The sequence below is a fragment of the Callorhinus ursinus genome, unplaced genomic scaffold (genome assembly GCF_003265705.2).
Source record: "Callorhinus ursinus isolate GAN/ISIS: 27379988/994484 unplaced genomic scaffold, GSC_fseal_2.0 scaffold81, whole genome shotgun sequence".
Lineage (NCBI taxonomy): Eukaryota > Metazoa > Chordata > Mammalia > Carnivora > Otariidae > Callorhinus > Callorhinus ursinus.
The window spans coordinates 3,021,631-3,037,232 of NW_027397143.1; the positions used below are offsets into that span (position 1 = coordinate 3,021,631).

At 48.4% G+C, this 15,602-nt stretch overlaps 1 protein-coding gene across 4 annotated transcripts in view; it reads right to left on the reverse strand.

The window, feature by feature from the left end:
* The window catches only part of MAPK9 (mitogen-activated protein kinase 9), a 49,359-nt gene extending 39,899 nt beyond the window's left edge, over positions 1 to 9,460 (reverse strand). For 2 of the 4 annotated variants that reach the window (XM_025862631.2, XM_025862635.2), the window contains exon 1: positions 9,237 to 9,457. The gene's annotated coding sequence lies outside the window, so the exon portion shown is untranslated. Of the gene's footprint in view, positions 1 to 9,236 lie in introns of all 4 variants that reach the window. The other 2 variants (XM_025862634.2, XM_025862639.2) reach the window with 2 other exon arrangements.
* Between the last annotated feature and the right edge of the window lie 6,142 nt (positions 9,461 to 15,602).

Here is a 15,602-nt window from a genome sequence, read left to right on the forward strand (position 1 = left end):
GATCGAGCCCCAAGTTGGGCTCCCTGCTCAGCAGGGAATCTCCTCCCTCTCTCTCCCACCCCTGTTGTGCTCGCTAACAAATAAATAAAATCTTAAAAAAAAACCCAAAAAACTGTACATGGATGCTCACAGCACCTACATTTTTAACAGCTCAACACTGGAAACAATCTAGGTGTCCTTCAGGGGGTGAATGGTTAAGCAAAGTACTGTCCATCCATACTATGGAACACCAGTCAGCAAGAGAAATGAATCAACCACTGATACCCTCAACAACCCCGGGTGGATCTTAAGGGCATTATCCTTAAGTGAAAAAGCCAATCTCCAAGGGTCCATACAGTATAATCCCATTTACACAGCATTCTTGAAATGACAGAATTACAGAGCTGTGGACCAGATTAGTGGTTGCTGGGGTTATGATGGTGGGGACTGGGGGTGTGTGTGTGGCTGCACCGGGTAGCACAAGGGAGATGTCTGGCATGATGAAACGGTTCGGTACCTTGACTACGGTGGTGGTGTTTGTACCAAACTCTGCGTGTGATAAAACGCCTCAGCACTGTACGCACACACCACCCATACCACGTTCCTGGCCCTGTTATTGTGCTGCGGTTGTGGAAATACACAACCAATGGGGGAAACTGGGTGAAGGATGCATGGGAACTCTCTACCATTTTTACAATTCCTTATGAACTTAGAATTATTTCAAAATAAGGAACTAAAAGAGAGAGGGAGGGATTTGTTGAACATGCGCAGTGATCATACTGCTCTCTGGCTTAAATTCCTTTGGTAGTGACCGACTGCGTGGAGAGTAAAGCTTGAATCCTTAGTGCAGCAGAGGAGTTCACAGGGCCCGTGGCCCACTCTCAGGCAATACAGAACCACCTGAGACCCTGCTGACGCCCTGGCTCCTGCACATCTTCGGGCCTCTTCCTGAGCTGTTTCATCTGCCTGAAGCGACTCCCCTCCCCATTCTGTTCTCCTGGCCAACCTTCATCCCCCTTCAAAGTCTCGTGCACGCGCCTGCTTCTCTCACAAGCTTTCCTCTGCAGCCTCTCCCTTCCAACGGTGCTGGGCATGCCCCCATGTCTGGCACCACAACCTATATTCCTTTTATATTGCACTGCATGTCTATCTCCACTTTCTGCCCTCCTTAAGGGCAGAAAATGTGTCTGATTCACTTCCTAAACCTCTACTAACTACACAATGGGTGTCCAGTAAATGTCTGTTAAAGGCAAAACTAAGCGGGAGAAGAAACGTGGTAGGGCAGTGGGTGCCGTGGTTAGCATCGGGGCTCAGGAATCAGAGGGCAGGCTCCTGGGCAGAGTCCACTAAAAAACTGTTAGAATAAAACAAATTCTGTAAAGATCCAGGATACACATTCAATGCACAAACATCTTTGGTGTCTCTATATGCTGGTGAACTCTCAGAAAGAGAAATTAAATGATGCTTTGGGTGGCTCAGTCGGTTAAGTGTCTGCCTTCAGCTCAGGTCATGATTCCAGGGTCCTGGGATCAAGTCCCGCATCGGGCTCCCTGCTCAGCAGGGAGTCTGCTTCTCCCTCTCCCTCTGCCTCTCTCCCTGCTTGTGCTCTCTCTCTCTGTCAAATGAATAAATAAAATCTTTAAAAATAAATAAATGATGCTTTCACAACTGCATCAGAAAGAATAGAATACCCAGGAATAACTTTAAACAAGGAGGTGACAGACCTCTATACTGAAAACTAGAAGACATTAATGGAAAAAATTAAAGACACAAATAAATGAAAAGATATTCTGTATTTATGGATTAGAAAAAAATCAATATTGTTAAAATGTCCATACTCCCCAAGGCAATTTAAAGATTCAATACAATTCCTATCAAAATTCCAGTGGCGGGGCGCCCGGGTGGCCCAGTCACTAAGCGTCTGCCCTCAGCTCAGGTCATGATCCCAGGGTCCTGGGATCGAGCCCCGCGTGGGGCTCCCTGCTCAGCAGGAAGCCTGCTTCTCCCTCTCCCACTCCCTCTGCTTGTGTCCCCTCTCTTGCTGCATCTCTCTGTCAAATAAATAAATAAAATCTTTAAAAAAAAATTCCAGTGGCATTTTCCACCAGAAATAGAACAAATAATCCTAAAATTTGTATGGAACTACAGAAGACTCTGAAGAGCCACAGCAATTTTAAGAAAGAAAAACAAAGCTGGAGGCATCATGCTCCCTGATTTCAAAGCTACAGTAATTAAGTATTACAAAGCTATAGTAATTAAGACAGTATGGTATTGGCATAAAAACAGACACACAGATCAATGTAACCGAATAGAAAGCCCAGAAATAAACCCACACATATATGGTTGATTAATTTACGACAAAAGGAGCCGATGATATACAATGGGGAAAGGACAGTCTCTTCCATAAATGTGCTGGGAAAACCGGACAGCCACATGCAAAAGAATAACTCAGCCACTCTTACACTATACACAAAAATTAACTTAAGATTGATTAAAGACTTGAGCATAAATCTTGAAACCATAAAACGCCTAGAAGGAAACATAGATGGTAAGCTTCTGGACATTGATCTTGACAATGATCTTTTTAATCTGGCACCAAAAACAAATAGAACAAGTGGAACTACATCAAACTGGAAAGCTTCTCACGGCAAAGGAAACCATCAACAAAATAAAAGGCAACCTACAGAACGGGAAAAAAATATTTGCAAATCATGTATCTGATAAGGGGCTAATAGCCAAAACATATAAGAAACCCATACAGCTCAACGGCAAAAAACAAACAATCCAGGGTACCTGGTTGACTCAGTGGGTTGAATGTCAGACTCTTGGTTTTGGCCCAAGTCCTGATCTCAGGATCGTGGGATTGAGCTCGAGTAGGACTCCATGCTCAGCAGGGAGTCTGCTTGAGATTCTTTCCCTCTCCCCCTGCCCCCCGCCCCGCCCGGACTCCTCCTTCCCACCCTTGCTCACGCGCTCTCTCTCAAATAAACCTTTAAAAAAAAACATGAAAAAAAAACACAATCTGACTTAAAAAATGGGCAGAAGATCTGAATAGACAGTTTTCCAAAGAAGACATGCAGATGGCCAGCAGGTACATAAAAGATGCTCAACATCACTAACCATCAGGGAAACACAAATCAAAATCACAGGGAGATATCACCTCAGGCCCACTAGAATGGATAATATCAAAAAGACAAGAAATGACAAGTGTTGGCGAGGAAGTGGAGAAAAGGGAACCCTTGTCTCTGTTGGTGGGAATGCAAGCTGGGGCAGCTCCTATGGAAAACAGTATGGAGGTTTCTCAAAAAATTAAAAATAGAACTACCATTTGATCCAGCAATTTCGCTTCTGGATATTTATCCAAAGAAAACAAAAACACTAACTTGAAAAGATACCTGCACCCCCATGTTCACTGCAGCATTATTTACAATTGCCAAGATGCAGAAAACTGCCAAGATGCCTAGTGTCCATCAATGGGTGAGTGGATAAAGAAGATGCAGTTGCTACTGGGTATTTACCCCAAAGATACAAATGCAGTGATCTGAAGAGGTACGTGCACCCCAATGTTTATAGCAGCAATGTCCACAATACCCAAACTATGGAAAGAGCCAAGATATCCATCCACAGATGAATGGATAAAGAAGATGTGATATATACACACACACACACACACACACACACACACACACACACACACACACAATGGAATATTATGCAGCCATCAAAAAAATGAAATCTTGCCATTTGCAATGACGTGGATGGAACTACAGGGTATTATGCTGAGCGAAATAAGTCAATCAGAGAAAGACATGTATCATATGATCTCAATGATATGAGGAATTCTTAATCTCAGGAAACAAACTGAGGGCTGCTGGAGTTGGGGTGGGGCGGGAGGGATGGGGTGGCTGGGTGATGGACATTGGGGAGGGTATGTGCTATGGTGAATGCTGTGAATTGTGCAAGACTGTTGAATCACAGACCTGTACCTCTGAAACAAGTAATACATTATATGTTAAAAAAAAAAAGAGAGAGAGACGATAGTAGGAAGGGAAAAATGAAGGGGGGGAAATCGGAGGGAATCATGAGACTATGGACTCTGAGAAACAAACTGAGGGTTCTAGAGGGGAGGGGGCTGGGGGGATGGGTTAGCCTGGTGATGGGTATTAAAGAGGGCATGTACTGAATGGAGCACTGGGTGTTATACGCAAACAATGAATCATGGAACACTACCTCAAAAACTAATGATGTAATGTATGGTGATTAACATAAAATAATAAAATAAAATTTAAAAAAAGATGTGGTTGACATACACAATCGAATATTACATAAAAGAAGGAAATTTGCCATCTGTGACAATATGGACAGACTTCAAGGGTATTAGGCTAAGTGAAAGAAGTCAGACAGAGAAAGACAAATACTGGGGCACCTGAGTGGCTCAGTCGGTTAAGCTTCTGCCTGCAGCTGGGGTCATGATCCCAGGGTCCTGGGATTGAGTCCCAGGTCCAGCTCCCCACTCAGTGAGGAGTCGGCTTCTCCCTGTCCTTCTGGCGCTCCCCCAGCTCGTGTTCTCTCTCTCTCTCAAATAAATAAAATCTTAAAAAAAAAAAGACAAATACTGTATGATCTCTCTTATATGTGGGATCTAAAAAACAAAATGAAATGAAAACCACCAACCTTATAAATAAAGAGAACAGATTGGTGGTTGCCAGAGGAGGGGTTGGGGCAGGAGAAATGGGTGAAGGGGGCCAAAAAGTAAAACGAAAAAACATGTATCACTCTCTTCTAAATTAGAGCATACAGATTTAAGATCTAGAATCAATATGTCTTATAAGAATTGTCAAAATAGCTGTCTAGATTGGGATTTCTAGATTTCTCTTTAGATACTTAATTGTGACACCTAATAGCACAATAAAGATAACTATGTAAAAAAACAGATTGGAAATCTGGGGTCAGAGGGCAACGGGCCTGGCCTGTCACTTAGCCGGACAATCCTGGACTACACTCAGGGATGTAAAACAGGGATGAGCAATGAATCAACCTCAGGGAACAGTGAGCACAGTGCCCAGCACAGGGCAAAGTCTCAAAGTCAGCTGACATTAGGACAGAATCACCACACCCATTCTATTTACTGCTCCCCCAGACAAACATCTGCATTCTGAAAATGTGAATCAAAGTCTGCTAAGGGGGAAAGCTGACAACATGGCCATTACTGGGTGAGCCTCTAGGGCAGAGACAACAGACAGGAGGCAATGCACAGAATTTACTTTGCATTCGAGGTTGTGCCCAGCAGGTGACGTTTAAGGACATCTGTTGAAGACATCTGCTTCATAAGTGGTGCTGTGTTTCTGAGAGTTTAGTTAAGAGTTGATGAAAAGAGATTTTGATTTTAGAATCAGAGCTGCTGGATTTATTACCTAGGCTGCACCCTCAGCCCTAGATATGCTAAAATCAAACTACTAGCAACATTGGTTGAGATACAACTTAAATAGTCTAACGAATTAAATCACTTACAGATCCATACAAGTACATATATACACGCACATATACATAGTTTTTTAAAGGAAGTTCTTTTGAAAGCAGTCATTATTTCTCAATCTTTCTTTCTCTTAGCATCATTGTGGGGGAGGGAGGATAAAATTGTTTTTTTTTAAACAAATCCCCAAGTTCTTCCTATCCTGGCCTATGGAGAGACAGATGTTTGGTATATCACTAAAAGGTGTTCACACTGTTCATTCTCCTCACAGCCAAAAAATTCACTTACAGAAACCCTTCAAATGCAACTTCAGAATAGGCAAGAACCCATTTAACATAAACGTAGTTAATGCCTCATTTTTAAGAAAAAGGTAATGATCTCATTTGTCATCCATGTAGCCTTGGAATCCAGCTTTACTATTTCTGAAAAGTTTTAGAGTGTGTAGTCTTTGCTTAAGAAAGATACTAAAGTAAAATTAGCAGGGGGCAGAGACGGAGAGTGGAATATTTTATGGGACCAAAAAACAAATGAAAAAAACAAACAAAAAAACCCCAAATGCATTAAATAAAATCAAATTTGTTGAAATTCACCTTCAAATGTTTAGTAAACTTCTTTAGCTGTAAGGAAGTCCTATGTTAAAATGGTGACTACTCTTGCTCATTATTTTTCTATTCATTTATACCCCAACGTTTTCCAAAGAGGATTAGAGGTATCGATTAAAAATAATTTAACTGGCAATTCAAAGGCCAATATAAAATCTAAAACAATGAGCTTTTGTTGTGCAAAAAGATATATAAACTTGCCTCCCAAGTAATACAACCCTTAATGAATCAATGGGTCTAGGCACTGAGCATCAACAGTTTGCTAACATCACAGCGTGAGCCTACCTTGCCTCTAGATGGAAGAGAGCACCCCACCTAGGGCATCCTGAATCTGACCAAGCCGCATCTACATTCAACTACGAATTTTCAGGAAATACAGAGAAACATGTCAAATTACATTGCAGAGATGCAGTCAGGAAAACCCCAACCATGGAAATGCTACAGAACAACCAACTGCTTTAACAAATAAACTACAAGGAAAACAAAAAAGAAATAGAGGGGGAAGCTACAGATTAAAAGAAACTTAAGAGATGTATCAACCAATCACAATGTATGGACCTCATCTAGATCCTGATTCCAATAAACAAATTGTTAAAGAACCATAAAATGTATGGGACAACTGGAAATTTGAATACTGACCATTTGCTTATATTAAGGAATTATTGTGTTTCCAAGTTTAAAAGTGTCCTTATCTTGTAGAGATATATACTGAGATATTCATGGATGAAATGACATGACATTTAGGTTTCGCTTGAAAATAATATGGGGGGGTGAGGGTGTAAATAGATGAGCTGGGAGTGAAACAAGACGGGGGGAGTTGATAACTGGAAGCTGGATACTATCGTTTAATTTTGTCTATGTTTGAAAGTTCTCATAAAAATCAGTTAAAATAAAGACTGATGTTGAAACTACTTCACGCAATCACAAAAGGCCAAGTACAAATTTAATTATTCTTCAAGAAAATGATGTAAAAAAAAGTCATTTTCTTAATCAGTGGAGAAGTATAGCTCCATATTTAAACCACAAATAGCTGCCCTACTGCCAAATCAAGTGGTAAGAAAATGTGGTTTCTGTTTTACCTTACGCATTACGAAAACAACTGCTTTCCTCACTGTTAATTGCTTCATCTGGCACTTTTCTTTATCCAGAAAATTAAGAACATTTTATTTTAAATAGACAAATTGAATATGCCCTCGAACACTTATTTTAAACACATTTTAATCTGTCCTGGCATCCCCAAAATTAAATCCTCAGGAATATCAAAGCTCTCCAGAGAAGACTATGCCAAAATAGGATTATTTTTAACCCTGCAGGATCCTTTTGAAAAATAAAGGGGGGGGGGCAAATGGAGACAACATCTAGATTGGATGTTGTTCTTTCAGAACAAATTAAAAGCCAAAAGAGAACAGTCGGGGCTGAGGCACCCGGGAAAGGATGCTTATCTGGGGGGAGACCTGGGTTCCCATTTCACTTTCCAAGCTGCCTGCTGTGAAGCCGACCGCTGACACTCTGTGAGCCTCCGTGTCCTCCTCTTCGGAAATGGGTTTTGCAGCTGCCACTCACGGGGTTTCCAGCGAACATTAAGTGAGAGTACCCGGACAAACAGGGACCCGCTCCCCTGCCCTTTCGCCCCCTTCTGTGCCTCTCCCTGCCTGGCGGATTTCTCACCACCCTTCAAGGCCCGACTCTAGCACCACCTGTCACCTCCTCCACGTTTCCACAGCACAGCCCCTCCACTACACTCCATCACACTGTCCTGGAACTAACCTGTCCACGTGTCTGCCGCGTCTACCGGGCTCTCCGGCTCTCTGGAGGAAGGGACCCTGTTGCTATTGCCTTTGTGTCCCCAGGGCCGAGTAGAAAGCCTGACCTAGATAATGCAGAATTCAGTAACTGCCTCCTGAATGTGTGGAAGGAAATTAGAGCTAAAATATTACAAAAATGTAAAATTTTATATCACAGCTTGTTCTCACAGTTACCAAATAAAGGGGTCAAGGACATTAAAATGTTTTGCAAAATGAGAACAAGCTTCCATCTGCTTACATATTTCACAAGTTAGTCAGAAGTCACTAAATAAACTGACAGAGCAGAAGCAACAGCAGGCAGGGTCATTCATTTGTTCACTGCACTGATACCACTGAATACTTACTGTGTGCCTTCTAAGCACGGGGGATAACGCAGGGGACAAATCAGACAACTACCTGTTTTCAAAAAGCTACATCCTAGTAGGGGAAACAAAATCAACAGACAGAGTCGTTTCAAACCAAAGTGGATGCTAGGAAGAAAATTCAACAAAATAATGCGATAAAATGACTAAGGGGAGAAAGAGAGTGGTCAACGAAGGCCTTGTGTTAAATGAGACATCTGACCAGAAAGAGCCAGCTGTTCAAAGATACCGGAGACAGCTCCAAGCATTGGAAAGGAAAGTGCAAAGGTCCTGAGGTAACCGGGGCTGCGCCTTCAAGGTAGGAGAGAGGATGGGTGGGACTGGGGAGCAGGGCTCTGGGTGGTGGGAGTGGTAGGGGAGGTGGGCAGGGCCCACTCTGGCACTGCTAGGCACTGAATGTGCAATGACTAGGCACTGGAGGAGCGCGGGGATGGGGTCTCTGGGCGGATGGGGAGGGGGTTCCTGCCCTACTCACACCAGCATGGGGCAGGATCCCGCCCAATTTCCCATATATGAGCACGGGCTCCTGCCCAGGCGCTTTCACACACATCCACACAGCCTGACAACAATCCTGTCCAAAAGGGTAGACATTTCCCCACTTTCCCTAGGGGAAACCGGAGGAACAGCGAGGGTCAGTGCCTTGGCCAAGGTCGCAGGAACCAGACTCGGGATCCTGAGCATCCCGGCGCGGGTGTGCAACCGCGTGCCCCTCAATCCGGAGGGATGGCGTCCACAGACCCCACCGCACGTCTGCCCGAGCCAGGCCAGGGAGCGGGGCCGCAGCCCCTGGCTGCTGACAGCCGGGCGGGAGGGGGCGACTGCGGCAGCCCGGAGGGCAGGGGCGGCGGCCGGGGCCGCCTGCGCCCCCACAGAGCCCCGCCCGCTCCGCAGCCCCCGGCCCCGCGGTCCCGCGCCTCCCCAGCCCTGCAGACCGCGGCCGCGCGGCCCTCCCGCCGCCCCTCGCCGGCGGGGCCCGTTCGAGCAGCCCCCGCCAGGCCTTGCCCGCCCTGCTCACCTCGCCTCCCAGCCGCCGCGCCAGGGGGAGAGGGCGGGCGGGCGGACTGGCGGCGCTGCGCACTGGCCGCTCGCGGCTCCGCTGCCCGGGGCTCGGCCGTCCGCCCCGCCCCGCTCCGCTCCGCCCCGCCGCCGCCGCAGTGGGTGTGAGGGGCGCCGGGGCGCTTCGACCCTTCCGGTCCGGGTCCCTTCTCCTCCTCCGCCGCCGCCGCCGCCGCCGCCGCGGCGCCCGGCCTGACCGACCCGCGCGCCCACCAATCAGCGCGTGCAGAGCCGGGCAGGCGCGGCCAATCGCGCCGGGGGGCGGGTCGTAACGGGCGGCGCGGGCGGGGTGGCGGGCGGAGCCGGAGTCTCCGTGCGGGGTTCGGTCGGGCTCGGCGCCCCACGGCCGCGCAGCTGCTCTTGCCTGTGCGGGGCGCCCTCCGGGCTGGGGACGCAGGCCTGGCTCCGTACGCGCGCTGAGTCTGCCATCCCCACCACGGGGCCCGGGGGGCAGCGGCCGGACGCGGAGCCGGGAGGCGGCGGAGAGGGCCGACGGGAGGACCGAGAGCCGGGCCCTCTGGGCTGCAGGTGCAGGGCGGCAGCGGAGAGGCGGCCAGTAGGGGAATGGAGCCCGGCGCGTTTGGGGGAGAGCTCGGGGTGAGGACGAGGGGAGACCGTGGCCCCTGGAACGACGTGGAGACTCAGGCGGCGAGGGAGTGGGGAGGAGAGGCAGGGGTCTTGGACTCTGCGGCTTGCTATGAACGGCCAGAAGTCGGGGAGCGGAGTGAGAGGAGGTGGCCGCGTGCAAGGCTGGTGTCCCCGCGGGTCCACGACAGAATGGAGGAGGGGACAGGCTGGTGTATTCGGGGCCAGGGGTCATCTCTCTGACTCAGAGAAAGGCAAGGTCTTAAATGGGAATGCAGTGCTGAGGTCCCCCTAGGGCCTGGGGTCCATTGACACTTACCTTCTTTTGAGCCAACTCTTGCAACCCTCCGGACCCTCGGTTGGCTTCCAGCAGGCCTGGGTCGTGTGAAATGATGGGAGAGGCCAGGGGATTGCGTGTTGCCAGATTTGCGTTTGAATAAGCAAAGCTGAAAGTGAGGTGAGGAGGCGTATTGGAAAAAGATCAGAGGTCCGTGAATAGGGTGGGGGGCGGTGCACACTTTGGTCCCCAAAGTGACCGGGAGAGTGGGGGACTGAGGAGGAGGAGCCCTCACAGGATGCCGGAGCCAACTGGGTGATCAGGGCAGGGGATACACTGGGGGGAAGAAGCAGGACCCTGCAGAGGGGGAGGTCAAGGGGCTGGGGGGCATGGAGGGTGGTGGCAGCATTTGGGGAGGATGGCAAGCCTGCGGGGATGCCGGGTCAGGCTGAGGGAACCGGGGCCTCAGAGGAGGAGCTGGGGTAGAGGACTGGATCCAGCCATGGTGTCCTCCTCCCGTAGGCCACCCCCTACCTTGGCCACCAGAGGGAGTTTTCTAAAACAAAGTATGGCCCATCCTAGCTTGAAATTGTAGCTCCTGAGTGTGATCTGAGTGAAGAAGGGCCCATCAGGTGGGTTCCTGCCCACACTGGTCCTCACATCAGCCTCATCTGCCACCTGCCCCAGGTGTGCAAGAGAAAACAGGAAGCCAGAAATTGCCATCATCAAGGATTACGGGGGACTAGTAAAGCCTGTCTTTTCACTAAGGAGCACTCATGGGTGCTTCCCCTTAGATTAGGAAAGGGCACCCATTCCTACACACTTCCGCCAAGTTTACAACACTCACCCCATGAAAAGTGAGTACCTAAAGTCATTGCGCACGCACACACGCACATCCATAGTTTTCTAAGAGGATTCTGCCTTTTCTGGTTTATGAAATACAGTGAACATTTATGGACACAGAGCTGAGGTGATGAGGTGGGGGAAGGGTCTAGTCCATGCTTGGAAGAATGCACAGAATTTTAGTGGGGGCCAAGTGAGATGGGGGGGTAGGGTGTTGCACACATGAGTATGACTGACCACTGACTTAGCCTGCTGGGTGTGGAGAAATAGTTGAGGAAGGCCTCCTGGATAGGAGGAATCCCCAGCAGAGGCTGGAAAGCTAGCAGGAATGTGCTAGGCCAGTGGTTTAGGCAGAAAGGGCACTGGGACCCAAAAGAGGTAAGCACCTGCATGCTGTCTTCAGGAAATCCAAGGTCACCTGGTCTTGCTGGAGATGGGGAGAAGTGGGCTGGAGGGTTAGTAGGGCCTTGAGGTGGACTGGGGCTGCAAACTGGAGATCCATGGACTCGCTTCAATTCACTGATACGCCTTGTTTAGCCCAGTTTTGTTTGTTTTTTAAAAATTGACTTAGTTGCCAACATTTGCAAATTGGGAGCTTTCACTTGAAAAATCTCAATTGCTGGTTTCTCTTGAGTAGTTAGAAGCTCTGGCACCATGGGGCCTGGATTCCCATAGGGAACTGAGTGGTCGCTGCCCTTTTAGGGGAGGCCCCTAGGTCACCATAGTCCCTACCACTCCCTATGACCCATCTCTGGCCATGACTTCATTAGCCTTTACCTGCTGGCCCTTGGGGCATTTCGGGGTAGGGGCCCCATCTGTGGAGGGAGAGGGCAGATGTTGAGGGGTGTGAAGAAAGGAAGTGAATGATGTGCTTAAGTGTTTATTTTGGAAAGATCACTAGAGCCCATGGAGTTTCAGGGATGAGGGACTTATATTCACAAGACCAGTTAGGGAGCTACTGCAAAGGCCCCTGTAAAAGGTGAGGCCTGGCCTGGGGCAGGTGTCAAGAGGAAGGAAGTGATTTTAAAACTGTTTCACGACTTGAGGGACATGAAGAATCACAGTGAGCTGCCACTGCACAGCCACCAGGATGGCTCTAATAAAAAAGAGAATATTGGTGGTGACAACGTGGAGCCATCGGAACTCTCATCCACTGCTGGTGGGAAAGCAGGAGGAGCATGCCCACTCTGGAAAACAGTTTGGCGACTTCTGGTAACATCAGACATACACCTATCCTACCACCCAGCAGTCCTATTCCCGGGTATGTATCCAAGAGATATAAAAACGTGTCCACACAAAGAGCTGGACATAAATATAGCAGCTTTATTCCAAACAGTCAAAAACTAGAAACAACCCAAGCCCGTATGTAGCCTGATGGGTAAACGACCTGTGGTGCATCCATACAGTGGGATCCTACCTGGCGATAAAAGACACTGACCTGACAGATGCACGACATGGGAAAGTACCCAAAACATCATGCTAAGTGAAGGAAACCAAACAAGGCTACATCCTCTATGATTCTAGAACTTTCTGGAAAAAGCAAAATTGGGTCCATGGTTGCCAAAGTCAAGGTGGGGGTGTGGGGGTGGGTGGGAATGATGACCAGCAGCCATGAGGGAATTTTGGGGGATGATGGGTATACTCTATATTTTAATTATGATGGTGGTCATATCACAATGTGTTTATCCAATTTCAGAACTGGGCACCTAAAAAAGGGTGACTTTTAATGTATGTAAAGTATTCTAAAAAACTTGATGTAAAGAAAAGTCCGTTTAAGAGGTAGAGTAGTCAGTCTTAGAGGTGGGGTTGGGGGTGAAGGAGGAGGAGGAGTCAGGGAGGATGCCATGGTTCCTGGCTTGACTTTTGGAGAGGGGACTTCTGGCCTGGGCCTGCTCACTCACCTGCTGAGAGGAAGACCTTAGTGAACCTGCATCCATGCTGCCCACCTGCCGTCTGTCACCTCCCCCTTCTCTGTCCCCTTCAGCTCTGCAGCCCTAGCGGTGTACCTTCTAAGCTGAAGGCCATTGGCTGTTCTTCTTCCTGAGACCTCACTGCTCCTTGCTTCCCTGCCTTTGACTTGGCTCCTCGATGGCACAGCCGGCAGATACCGCCCACCTGGCAGACATTGCCCACTTCCCTGCCCCACGTGGGAGAAGAGCGCATCGGAGGGAAGGAAGAAGAGCTCAGGCTCCACTCCTTGCCCTGGGACTGCCAGGGGACACTGGAGGCTGGTCCAGGGGTCACAGTGCTGAGGGGTTTCCATGGCTCCAATCTCATCGTCCACTCTTGACTTGCCTTGACTGGGTTCCATTTGGGCTTTTCACTGAATTGTGCTCTTCTGGGCAAGAGGTTTGCTTCCCCGAGCCTCAGTTCCATGGGGAGTGGGCATGGTTGGTGACCCCTGCCTGATGGGGATGCCGTGAGGACTCCAGGAGAGCAGTACCAAGTTCAGGGCATAGACTGTGCACACAGGGACAATGAGTGTCCTTGTGCTGGCTTCCTGTGCTCCCTCCTCTCCTTGCCTGCTCTCTCCCCACTCCCTCATTCCCTCCCCCATCTCCTTCCCAACGCTGACCAGGACCCAGTGTACCAGGGGATGCAAGTCAAGACTGTTTCCATTGTGTGTTAGAGAAGGCCAAACTGCGCTTAACCCAGTGGGGACAACTGTTGGGAGGTTCCTGCATTGTAACCCCTGGGAGAGCGTGGGTGGAGCTGGCCCTGGGACCACAACCTAGAGAACTGGGCCAGAGCCTTGGAAGCTATGGGCAAACTCTTCATCACATCCCGTTCTCCTCTGGGTCAGCTTCCTTCTCCCTGTGTCACCTTCTGCTCTTCCACTGCCCAAGGGGGGCAGGCCCTCTGTCCCATATCAAGTTTGAAAATCCCCAGAGGAGGACTCTGATGGGCTCCTTGGGCAGGGCCTCCCACTTCTGGGGTGGGCGGTCAGACTCATGTGAAGACATGGCAGCAGAAAGGGCAGAAACAGTTGAGAAAGGCAGAAGGCTGGAGGCTTATTCTCTGATCATAAGAAAGAGGGCATGCTGTATAACTGAATGCTGAATAACTGGTGCTGTATAACTGAATGCTGAAGGCAGTGGCCCTCAGCCCCCCTTTTCCAGGCATCCCCCAGAACACCAGCAACTGGACCCTTGCTGTCAGGCAAGAGACTGGAAAACTCTTCTCTGGAAGTTGGACCAGCCCTAAAACCTAAAGCAAAGTTCTGACCCCTGCGCTCCCTACCCCCTGCCACCGCAGACGCCCCCAGATTACCCAGCAGAGAATCTCAGCGTCAACAGGCTTCACTGTGTGCTCAGAACTTTCCTCCCACCTTGAATCTGACCGGACAGCCCAAGGTCATGTGGCAAAACAAAACAAAACAAAACAAAACCAAAAACAACCCCCACAAAACTAAGACAACCCAAAAAATTATCTTGAGAGAAACATAAACTATAGTGAAAAAGAAAGGAAATTCTAAAAGGAAAAATATGTTGCCAGCTTCAGAGAGAATGAAAAAGTCTCGCATCCTTGAAGCCGTTAGAAAGATATTTAGCACGCCTATATGTCCTTGCTCTCTCAGCTGAGATGGCCTAGAAGCGGCAACACCCCAGCAGGAAAAGCACACCCAGAGCCCAGGAGTTGTTTTCTACTGCCCATTCTCCAACAAAGGAGACGGGGGTCCCCAATCAGCAGTGGCTGATTCTAGGGTTGGGGGAAGGGATGCACAAGAGGAGCCTGGAGCATCTTGGGGTGCAAGACAAGCCGGTACTGAATTCCAAATAATCCCCTCTCAGGAAGGCGAAGCATAATTCTCCACTCATTCAGTGGGCGGTGGGCATAGTGACTTCCTTCCAAAGAGTTCAGTATGGAAAGGGAGAAAAATGAGACGGCTGCACACAGGTGACCAAGCGAACATAACAATGACAAGACATGTCGATAGCATGTTCCCCTCTGCATATGGAGTAAGGAGAATGGCACTTTACTTCTGGGGTCTTCCTTCCCAAAACACATAGCCCCAGTCTAACCATGCAAAAAGCATCAGACAAACCCAGTTGGGGAACATTCTAGAAAATACCCACCAGTTGGCCTCAAAAATGTCAAGATCATTCAAAACAAAGGAAGTCTGAGAAAAGGTCACAGCCAAGAGGAGCCTAAGAAAACGTAATGTGATGTCAGGAAAAAGCAGGAAAAGGACATCAGGTAAAAACTAAGGAAATGTGAATAAAGTATGGGCTGCAGTGAATTTTTTTAAAAATATGCATTATAAATATATATGTATTCAGAGCAAAAAAAAAAAGGGCCCTTGGAAATTAAATCGTATTGGCAGAAATGAAAACTCTTAGTAGTAAACAGATTGGGCGAGTAAGTCAAATCTCCCATTAGTAGAGCAAAAAGATAAGATGCACAATAAAAAAAAGACAGGAAATGAGAAGCCTGTCCAGAAGCTTCAACCTCTGAAATAAGAGGGGCCAGCAAAACGAAAGAAATCCACAGAAAAGTAATTCAAGAAGATTCCCCAGAATGGAGGGGCAGGAGGTACCAGCCTGAAATCAACACTAAACGAGAAGAGACCCAAGACAGCTCGCTGGGGCATTTGAGAACACGGCGGGGGGGGGGGGGGGG